Raw genomic sequence first — 11,742 nt, forward strand, 5'->3', positions numbered from 1 at the left:
GATGCTTATGTATTTCTGTGGGAGCAAGAGAGAAAGCCAAGGAGCCTGGTATAGTCATAGTTTCCAGTGCCTGTCATTCTTCTCTCCCAGTAATCTACAGGTGGACCATCACAAGCAAACTCTGTGTCTAACCTCAATGACTGAGTAGTTGTGCACTTCACCCTAGTACTGCTTTTAGGATTAAGAGTTCTATAGCTTGTGTGTGAGCAAATGGTTTGTTTCCCTGCAGTGCAATGCTTTAGTGTGTTTAGCTATGATTGTGCATGCATTTGCAAGTTAGTCCTGAGCGTGGTGAGCTATATTGTGCCTGAGCAGCCCACATAGCCTGTAATACAGTCCATGTGTGCTGAGAATGCAGGAGTGTTAGGATTCACTATAATGAAACAGACCACACTGCCCCCTTTCTCCCTCTCTTTCCATTTCTCCATCTTCTTCCATCACCCCTGTTCTTTCCACATCTCCACAGATTTTAGGTTCCCCCTACTCTAACATATAATCCTTCAAGGTAAACCTAGAGCTGGACCCGTAACTAGCCTACTGCTTCAGTATCTCCAATCAGATATCATGATGGTGTGTGTACAAACCTCGGTGTGTATTAGTGCTTCTTATCCCAGTCTAATAGAATAAGCTAGGCACATTAGCCTTTAGTGCAGAGCCGTGTTGTGGCTAGTGATATCAGTGCTGCTCATCTATCCACTGCTGTTATTCTGGCAGTGAGCAACACGAGCACAGCTAACATGTATTAGCTATTTTCTATGGGAGAACAGATGGGAGCCATTTAGCACTGTGTAGCTACAGTGCAATAAGGCCAGATCTAATCCTCATATCCGGTCGCTGAGTGAGCCCTACCTAATATGAGCAAATAGAGATGACAGCACCAATAGACAAAGACAGTAGCAGGGTATCTGTACGTCTGCATGAATATATGTATATATGTATCAGTATTTTTACAGGCATGCATGTTACCTTTGATTGATTAGTTTTGAATGTCCAGGTGTGCATTTATATTGGTTACCCATGGCTCTGTCTAAAAGGACACTAGACTCTGATTGGCTCACTGTGGTTGTGTATGTCCTGCTGTTGATTACAGAGGTTTTGTTTACACTCTTGGCCTCCCAGGCCCCCCCTCTAATGAAATAGGAATGTCCTTTTGGACAGAGAGCACAGGAGGAGGGGGTTACAGAAAAAAGTGAAGGAGAACACAGGGCCAAAAGAACGAAGCACTGTGGGGTGAAGAGGTTTTCTGGAAACATTATGCTTTTATCCCACCGTGAAGTTATTTGTACTGAATGAAGCAAAAAGAAGCTGAGAGGCTTTCCAAGTACAGACAGAAATATGTTTGTGTATGCATGTAAATATGTGCATGCAGGAATGAGAGAGGCCCTGTTCAGGTTGAAACAAGACAAGAACATGGCTTTTATCTGCCTGTGCTGTAATTGTACTGAATACAGTGTTTGTATGTCACCACTGTGTACAAATGTCAATAGGTATCCCACTTATGTGTATGCACAGGTTAAGGAAGTCTAGAAAAAGAAGCCTCATTTGAGTTGGAAACTGAAATTGGGCAACATATTACTCTCAGTTACATGTATGAATATTTACAATTTCATTTATTAACCCTAACGTTTTGAAGACAGTTTAGTTCAACTGTCACAGAAATGTGCTTGACTCTTACTTGCCTGTTTCTGTCTGGTTCTACCTTAAATACAAGGGCCTTTCACTACCAAAATTGACCATAAAACTGACCTAACAACCTATGAAACTCTAACTGAGATTTTACAAAACAGCACAACTGTAACTGACCTAACAACCTATGAAACTCTAAGTGAGATTTTACAAAACAGCACAACAGTAATGGGAGATAATATACTGTATGGGAGATAATATTGACTGTAACAAGTAATGTCAACTTTCTGTAACCACAGATCTACATCTAAGATTACAAGGGGTTTGTTGGGTAGCAATTTTGATTACTCTTTGTGTTCTCTTATCTTCTGTTTGATAAGGAAACCTCAAAGCCAAACACTGTGTCACTGCACAGAATTGGTATAGGAACATAGAATAATGTCATTATTAAGTGTGGCGACTGCCAGCAGATAACGATATGTCAGGAACATCTTGAGGGAATTTCTTCAAATTTATCACAAGTGCCCACTTGGATTCATGTATGAATTGATTAGAGTTTGGTAGTCAAAGGTCAAAGTCAGTGTCCTCACATCTGTCCCATTCCCATGAATTTTCAGTGGTTGGCACAGGTATACAACCATAAAGCGGTAATTCTAGGTTAATGTTACTTTGTTCACGTTAATTTTAAATATAAACAAAATACCACACAAATATCAAGTTTGCTTAACTATTATCTGTAAGTTTGCCAATGGCATCTAAAGCGATCAAGCAGGCCCTGCCACCTTTTCAGCACTGTGTGCCAGGTTGAATATCCAGTGTAAACAACTATTATCCTACACATATATCTATCCCATGTTGTGAACACAAAGGCAATGTATTTGCATAGCACATTTCATACCATAGGCAACTCCAAGTGCTTCACAAAGCATGCAGGCAGACAAAAAACAAGAAAAGAAAAAGAAATGAAATACTCATTAAATGTTAATTAATGAATACACTGGTCTAATTAACTAAAGATTCAGAAGTAAAAACAAGATAAGGTTTTAGTCTTGTTTCAGTTTTATGCATCATTGGGGTTGTATGTGAAAATGAAGGCAGTTGGAAGTTGTGTCAAAGTCTCTCAAGATATTAGACACTTCATTTGACTATTAAATATAAGATGCAAATCTCTTTGTTTTTTAAGGAAATTGTCAATTACTTCACTTTTTTTGTTTACATTTTTTCAACTTTGTTGGATATAAATGTCATGTTAAATTACAATATGTTATCCATATGTTTGTCCAGGCTGTGCATGTAGTCACTGAGTTAGTAATCTACTTGTGTGTGCATGTGTGACTGTATGCGATCCTGTGTGCAGTGTATATATATATATACTGTTATATGTGCATTTGGCTAAACTCTGGGTATGAGGGTTTGTCCTTGCACATGTGTAGCTGGGCTATACCTTGTATCTTTGGAGACCGGTGAACCACAGCTTGGAGGTCAGTAGAGGTGTCTGACCGAGGCCATCCCTCAACCGGCTGTCAGCATCATCAGTCTGTGAGGTCAGAGGTTGTTCCACCAGGTTAAACATGAGTGGAGAGAAGTCAGTAACTCAACAACAACCAACAGCAACTGAGTACAGACATTTGAGAGGGCTGTATGCTTTATCTGTTTCAATGCATTGGAATTATTTTACAAACTACCCTCTTCTTGTGGAAATGCAAGAGGTTGGGTGTCTGTACAGAAATAAAACCATGTTTTGCAAGAATTAAATAACTGAGATACATGTATCATATAACTGTAATTGGGAGTATAGTTCCAGATTCCCAAAAAAATAGTTATTTTAAAAGCTATCTCATTTTAAACAGCAATGCAGTAGTTCATACCAGTATAGAAAACCCTTATTCATTTGTACTCATTCATTTTTAAGAAAAGTAAATGAAAGAAATTTTCTGTATAAAATTATATTGTACAAAGGGGTAGGGCAAGAATCTGGCATTTGATAGAAAATTAAAAAACCCATCTTAGGAAAGGCATGAGATATAGGAGCTCAATCCCGTTCACTTCCACCATGGTCTCATTTGTTTACTGCTGTTATGCTGTGGCATTATGATTAATCTGGCACTGACACACTGGCGTTTAAATGCCCTGCACAGTATCATCTCTAAGTAGTTAATGAAGAGTATGGATAGAGTTGCTTTGTCATTGTCAGCATGTGAAGCTGTAAGCAGACAGGACCCAGAGATGTCTCTTCAACCCCAGCAAACAGAAGAGGAGGAGGAGGAGGTGGGGTCCAGGGGGAGCGGGGGGTGTCAATGTGAGACAGACAAGTTTATTCATGTTTTTGTGGTTTTCTTGAAGTTGTGTAAAGGGCAGAACAGTTAAACACCTGATGTGTGGATTATAAGGCAGTTCATCAGAGTAAGCTCCCTTTCTCCACCCACAACATGCTCATTACACACACCAAGTCAAAGCCACACACAATCGTTAGGTTTTGTGAGTCTGACTCTATGATCACAGGTAAACGCATCAGTGATTTTCCAGTGAAAATTTGTGTGTGTGTGCTGTGTGAGCAGCACAGCTAAAATATGCAAGCCTGAAGAGATGGGCAGCCAATTAATTGTACAGACCCCACCTTTACCTTGACCTACTATATCTGACTTGAACAGGTCTACTGTCCACTTGAGCACGCAATGGCAGTACAGATAGGATTTGTCCTACAGCTGCTAAAGACCAGCAGATATTCTTCAATATTAGCATCTCCAGTTCAACTTCTGAGTGTACCAACATCACCAGTTTTATTGGGGGTGGGGGATTCCCAGTTATGTTAGTCTGTTTTGCTGGTTTGCTAACTTTTTAAGACCTTTAAAACACATGACTCTTTTAGATTTTGTTGTTGTTGTTGTTGTTGCTGTTTTCCAGTTTAAGTGCACAAACATATCTGCCAGAAGAAAATAACACTTCTTCTTGATTCTTGGGTACATACTGCAATTGAAATGACTCTTTAGAGTTTTCTCATGTATGACCACAAATTCTGACTCCAAATCTCAAACATGCTGTCTCTGTGCATGCGACATTTAAACTCAGAAAGGGGCCTATTCTGATTGGCTGGGCATAATAATGAAAATGCACATAGCATGGATATATGATTACTTTTTCAATAATTTAAACATTCAAAGTTTAGATACAATATGTCTTTAAGCTGAAATACGTTTACTAAACCACCTCATCCTCCCTTCTGTCTGAACATGTCAGGTATGATTCAGTCTGTAAACTCCTCTGTGGTTTGCTCTCTGTGCAGAAGGCCCAGTGAGCCCACAGCCATAAATCAGTTTACCTCGAGCTGTTGCTGTTTTTTCCCCTTCTGTTTTCTCTGTTTTACTCCTCATCAGTTATCTCCATTGCTTCTTCAGATGCCGTTTTTTGGTTTGGATACCACGGATATTAGAAATAGAAGCCACACACCTGCTGAATTTTCTACAGTATATGTGCTACTTGGCCACTTGCTAATATTATAATACTCACTTACTCACACCTTCCATCATAAAGCACTTCAGATGGTTCAACTCAAGTTCTCCTCCACACACATATGCACACAAATGTAAACATACATGTACTTAAATTGCCAAATAGAAAGCATTTATAATCAAGACTGACACCCATGGAAACACGTGGTCGAGAAATAACACAAACTGTATTTTAATAGGTAATAGCAGAAGGAATTGTACTATTCTCTTCCCCTAATCTAGAAATGCCAGACCTGCCACTGGACACTCCTTGTAGAATTGAAGAGAAAAAGTAACAGGAATTTACTTGTTTCCTCCCGCTGAAAGCCATCCCTGTGCAGAGTCAGCGAAGAGGCTTTATAACTTGGGCTATCGCTGAGCTACTGTAATAACAACGGCAAGCTTTGGACTGCCACTCAACATTATGGGCTGACCACTAATTAGGCCTCGTTTAACAGTAGACTGCAGTTTATTTCTCACGCTAGGCCAGCATTTTCCTGAGGGTCACCCACATAGGAAGCTTTTAAAAAGAGAGATGAGCTGTGTTGTCAATTGTCAAAACAACAACAACAACACTTTCCTCTATAATTAATGTCTTGCAGTGTAACTGGTTAAGATAGCTTTCTTTTTCTCAAAAGAAGAGCGGCTGGCATTCTATATAGGTGACCTTTTCGAATGTTTTAAAGCCTCTGACTCTTAAAGCTACAGAATAAACTTTGCTTTTGGGCCTCGTACTAAAAAAAATCACATAAACCCCTGGCCTGACTGAAAGTTAGTCTAACACAGCTCAGATTGTTTGGCTGAGTAGTGTGGTTTAAGCCAGGTTGTGTTTTCCACTGAAACCTTAGAATTGGAGTGGCCTCACTCTCCCTGTCACTAGATGAGCTCAGACAAGCAGATTAGTACTGTGGCTACATGTCACTGCTATAAGCCTTGTCATCAAACCAATGGTTCAGGCTCCTTTACAAGTGTGTCCTTCCCATATGCACTTAAAACTCACATTTATATAACTTAATCATGTGCAACAGAACTCCCTTTCCCTCTCGTTCTCTTTCTCTTATCTGAGTCTGTGAAAAAGCCACACTAGTACAATGACATTCAGCACAGGATTAAAGCCCATGTAAGACACTCCTCAGCTTACACTGCTGCTGCCAAAAAGGGATCTATACAACCAGACATGCTCATACGGCCCTGTGCACACACTGGCAACAACACACATAATGTAAAATCTCTATCCCACTGCCGCTTAGCATGTTGTCCTCTTGTTAAGGCAAATGAAAGGAAGTCTCAATCCCAAATCAGAAAAAGTTGGGAGGATATGTAAAATCAAAATTAAAAGTCAGTCATGCACACATGAAGGACATACACTGACATCCTTTTGTCTTGTCTATCGTCCTTACTCTTTTCCCTGAAACCTTGTATCCTTTCCATGAATGAGCCCAGGCATCATACCCATCTGTCTGCAATTGAATATTAACCTCCCACCAACCCTTCCCTCCAATAAATATAAACACACAGACACAAACTGTATGCAGCAGGGTCACCAGGATGGACAAAGAGATGAACGGTTACAACAGAAAGCGGTGATCGAGGCTGGAGGTAGATTGAACACAGACTCCTGGGGTTTTAGTTGCATGACACAGTAAGGATCTTAGTTAAGATACTGCTGTGTATCTAGGTCACACTGTGTGTATGTGTCATCTTTTGTGCATACCTCTGGGGGTTATTTGGTTGGGTCTGGAGAGGATTCTCATTGGAATGTGTTCTGACTGTGCTAGGCAGTGATTCTTTTCGGATTGGTTGTTTATCCCCAGGCTTCTACTTTGGGGGTCCATTAAAGTACATCTTTACCACTCCCTCTTCATGTCTCTCTGATTGTTTTCATGCCTCTCCATCTCTATATGTGTGGAGTGCCACTTGTCTTTGTGTTTGATGGGCTAAAACAGAACCAGCATGGGGCCTGATCAGTATTTCTGCAGAGCCAGCCTACTGTGACCTTAGGTGCTAAGTGGCTAGTTACAGTGTGCATTATCAAAATGATGTTATTCTGTTGGTTTACAGAGGTAAATATATGATTTTTATCTGTTGTATCTGAAGTTTGGTAACAATACAAAAACCTTTGAGAAATATAAACGTTTTCCTACAAAATCCTTTACTCACTTTAGAAAAGAAGCCAAATCTATGAAATGTACTGTAAATACAAGCAAACAAAAAAATGATGTCAAAATAGATTTCATTTGATCTTTTTATCTTTTTATCTATTTAAAAGTAGAAAATGAGGCAAATCTTTTATTTTATATAGTCTGTTGACATGAAATCTAACCTGGTCTTTAAAAGTACAGCTATCACCCACTTGAAATAAAACTTAAACATTACAGTAGCTGCCTGAAGGTCTGAGAGAGAGGCTTGCTTCATTATTATTTCTCAACAAAATCAAAGTAGAACATGACAGTATAAAGCCTAACACCACTCATCAATAGGTCTCATTGTATTTTCGCACCACTCCAGTATCCTATCCAGGAGTGGCCTAGTTTGTTAGAGTGTGTACGCAGCAAGGCCTCAGCCCTGCAGCTATGGGATTAACTCCAATGCTGGGTGGTCCTTCTTCTGCTGATCTCAGAACAGCATCACCATGTACAGTGCACTCATTCTAGGTGTCAGGATTATGAAATAGGTCAGGCCACAGAGGTTTGTGTCTGACCACTGCAAGATTATTTTACTTGTTGTTTGACTTGATTTCCTGTAAAGTGATTGTGAGAAAAATCCCTCAAGGTTGGAGAATGGATCTTGTGACTTGGAAGGTGTTGGAATGAATCCCCAGGATAGTTAAGGAAAGGTTGGCTACATGGGCTTTGATTACCAGATCTCTGAAAGCCATTGTTGTATTAGGTCTTGGTCAGACCAGAACTAGCAGGGCAAAAGCTTACTTGTTTTCTTTAGCAAACACCGGGTGGGACAGGAAATAATGTGGTCAGAGTTGTGAGCATCCAGCCAGGTACACAGCTAACATTAGCATTCCACAAGTTGAAAGTGATCCAGGTTTTTAGCACCCACTTTATTTACTGTGCCGTCACTCTGCCTGCCAGCCACACACCAAGCAGTTACTGTAAGCAAACATGAAAACAGTACCTCCTGAATGAAAGGTCAGTTTTATCCTTTTCCTAAAATAGCCTAGATGATGGTAAGTTCAGAAGATATGAATGAGCTTTCTGGTATGCCTGTTTGGTGTGACTTTATTCAATTACCTTTAGGTAGAACAATACAGTAGGGGGTGAGGCAAATGGTTGCTGACTTAAATAAACATATTGGAAAAATTAAAGGTTAAAGAGAATGACAGATTCTAATATTTTTAAGTCATAATCACAGGCAGTTAGTAGCTCAGAGTCATGGCCATTAGTCTTTTTTTTTTTTTTTCTTTGTTCTTTGGCTTCCTACCTTGCCTTCCATCCTTGAACTCATCACTCTTGAGTGGTTAAGCTGGTTGTAAAGAGGACTGAGCACTGGTTGGCATTCACCATTCTCTCTCTCTCTCTCTCATACACATACGCGTACACACACACGTACAGAGCAAGCACATGTTCTCCATAAGAAAAATCTCCCAGACAGACAGGTAGTGTGACGGGAGTAGAGCTGTCGGAGGTCTGGCGTTCTCCCCTTCTGAAGGGATGGGAGCAGAGGACAATGTAAACACTCTGTCACACACATAAACAAAGCCTTGCTCAGGTTTCACTGCACAGTTAAAGAAAACTGACCCCCTCTTTTATAGAGAAAGTATTTTTGTAATTTGTTTATGTGAGATTCCATAGCTCTATTAGGGAAATTGGTTACTCTGCATCACACTACACCTGAGTTTAATTTCACTAGCTCTCTCACAGGCAGATCATAAAGATGACATTCCAGAGTGGACATAATCTATCTTTCTTATCTGTAGCTCAGTTTAATTTCTCAGCCTTCCTGTGTCTTAGTCATAGTCTTTCTCTCTAACCTCTCCCTCTCTTCTTTTCTCTGTTTTTATCTCTCTCTGTGAATAATGGCTCTACAGAGTAATTGTTCCTCAGACTTGTCAACAGGTGAACCAAAGATGTGTTGAGGCTATTTTTAATGTTAGACAGCTGTGCCATTAGGTGGATGCTTTGCAACTGATAATTTAAGCTTAACTGAGGTATTTGGGAACTTGTACCAAAAATGTAACACACACTCCTAGCTGTAACACAGCTCGTAATTAGCGGCGCCTCCTAACCAATAAAGCTTGTTTGCTGGCATGGAAGCCTAACATATGTGAATGTGCAAGTATGTGTGCCATTCTGTATATGTGGGGCTCAAAACAAAAGAAAAACCTTTCTTCTTTTATGAACACTTTATAAACAACCACTATTTGATAAAACCAATATTTACAGTGTTTCTTGTTCTATGCTAATAATATTCCTCAGCCAGCTACAGAATACTGACATATACAAACACCACCCAAACACTTGAGCATGTTCATCTTCGGCCAGCTTCGACCTCTTGCTCCTCCAGCAAGACACCGTGTGATTAGCAGCACCAGAAACAATGACCTAGCAGAACCTGTGGCACAACTGTGCAAATGAAATGAAGTGCAGGCCAGAAAACAAGACTCAAACATTCATTTGCTTTGTTTTTGCCTAACTATATATACGCATAGCTCTTTCTCTCACACAGTGTGTGTAAAGTGTGTGTGTTTGTCTGCCTGCTTTTCTGTTGTAATGTGAAGCTTTGTGTCTGGAGTTTCACAGCAAGCATTCCATTCAGACTAACTCTGTTTGTTCAGGCTTAGCCATAATTTGTTTGTGTGTGTGTGTGTGTGTGTATGTGGCCTGGTTCTACACAGGTAGTGGGGACGTAAATCCGTTTACACAGTCACATTGTGGTGACTCGATGTCCTTATGGGGACACAAAGCAAGTCCCTAAAGCGTAAATCATTACATTTTAGAGTGATGACTGGCTTTAAGGATAGGGTACAGTAAGTCTCCAGGAAATAAATGTAAGTCAATGTAATGTCCCCTGAAGTGATGGAAACACATTGTGTGTGTGTGCATGTGCTCTTGTATTACTCATGTTGTGGGAATATAAACATATTTACACACACACTTTGCTGACTCAACTTCATTTCGGGAACAATAAGCAAGATTTCATAATGTAACTGAATTTTAGAGTGAAGACTTGGTTTAAGGTTAGAGAAAGGTTAGGTTTGGGTTAAGGCAGGTTAGGGGTAGTTGTAGGCAAGTGGTGGTAATGGTTAGGTAAGCCAGTGACTCTCTGTATGTGTGCATGTCTTCCTATGGTTGTGTGAAAACATTTTAGTTCAAAACCATTCTAAAGACATTTTGGCTAGTCCTCACAACTTCAGTGGGCTGTTTCTGGGTTGAGACTTGGTCATTATAGGGTTAAGACTCAAATTATGTTAGGGTGAGGGTTGGGTTTGGTTATTTAGTTGTGAAGGATAAGATTTGGTATGAGGCAAGGAATGCTTTATGTCAATGATTGTCCTCAAAAAGATAAAAGGGACAATTTAGATTTTACATTAAGACAAGCCTGTTCTTTTGAGCTTGGAAATAAGTTCCATTCACATCCAGTGTTGGGGAGTAACTAGTTACTGTAATTAAATTACCAAATAAATGGACTGTAATTGTAATCAGTTACAGTTACTGAGAAAAAATATGCCAATTAAATTATAGTTAATAATTAAATTTGGTGATTACAAAGGGGTTACATTCAAATATATGCTTTTTAATATAAAGATCATATGTACTGTATGTTTATATAGCATTTATTCTGTTGCTCTGTATCTCTCCACCTTGCAGAATATTTTCTTTTATTTCTAGACAGTGCGGGTCAGCAAAGCAACTGGGACAAATAAGACCACCAAGGGTAGGATGCCTAGCAAGGACCTGTCTCTACATCTAGATAGGCTCCATTCATCTGGCAGCGTGCATTAAATTTTTAACATTGCTTTTGATAGATTCTCTTGTTTGACTTAGCACTGCCTCTCGCCTGTCCATCAAACCAATGCACTGAGACCACTCGACAACGCCAAGGCGGGTGGTCATGATGTCAGACAAACACTTCAGTGCATGAAATTCAAGAGTATTTTCCTTCTGAAACCAAAAAAGGGCTTTGCCTGGTGTCCATTCGGTGGGCTATATGTTTCAGCATCTATATATTATGTAACCGAAGATATGTTGAAGAATCTTTAATAAAAGATTGACAGTAATAATTGTCAAGGGCTGTTGTGAGGTTTACGCTGCCTGGTTTAAATAAAGTAACCAAAAAGTAATTAAAAGTAATAAGTTACATTACTTTGATGAAGTAATTTTAATAGGATATCTAGTGATCTTTAACCTGTTACATTTGAAAGTAACCTTCCCAAAACTGTCCACAAATAAATATGTTTTTCTCTTTATTCCTAATCAAGTCTTTTTTCTTCCTTCCCATGATTTCTGTTTGCTCCCTTAAAATGGCAATTAGAATAACTTTAGCTGTTAAAAAGGCTTTGCAAAACAGGTTAGCATCACTTTCATACTGATAGGCCTCATTGATCTTATGGGTAACGCGCGCACACACACACACACACACACACACACACACACCACCTACTGAGGGCACATTT

The 11,742-nt window shown here is 39.6% G+C and overlaps 1 protein-coding gene across 10 annotated transcripts in view; it reads left to right on the top strand.

Annotated features, from left to right (window-relative positions):
* LOC109971776 (ELKS/Rab6-interacting/CAST family member 1) overlaps window positions 1–11,742 on the top strand; it is a 141,563-nt gene that overhangs the window by 116,259 nt on the left and 13,562 nt on the right. For 4 of the 10 annotated variants that reach the window (XM_020620246.1, XM_020620315.1, XM_020620268.1 and 1 more), the window contains one exon: window positions 10,958–11,223. The exons of 1 other annotated variant lie outside the window; for it this stretch is intronic. The gene's annotated coding sequence lies outside the window, so the exon portion shown is untranslated. Of the gene's footprint in view, window positions 1–10,957; window positions 11,224–11,742 lie in introns of those variants that run through there. 5 more of the 10 variants (XM_020620260.1, XM_020620285.1, XM_020620299.1 and 2 more) reach the window with 2 other exon arrangements.

The sequence above is a fragment of the Monopterus albus genome, unplaced genomic scaffold (assembly GCF_001952655.1).
Source record: "Monopterus albus unplaced genomic scaffold, M_albus_1.0 scaffold6.1, whole genome shotgun sequence".
In the NCBI taxonomy this organism is placed as follows: Eukaryota; Metazoa; Chordata; class Actinopteri; order Synbranchiformes; family Synbranchidae; genus Monopterus; species Monopterus albus.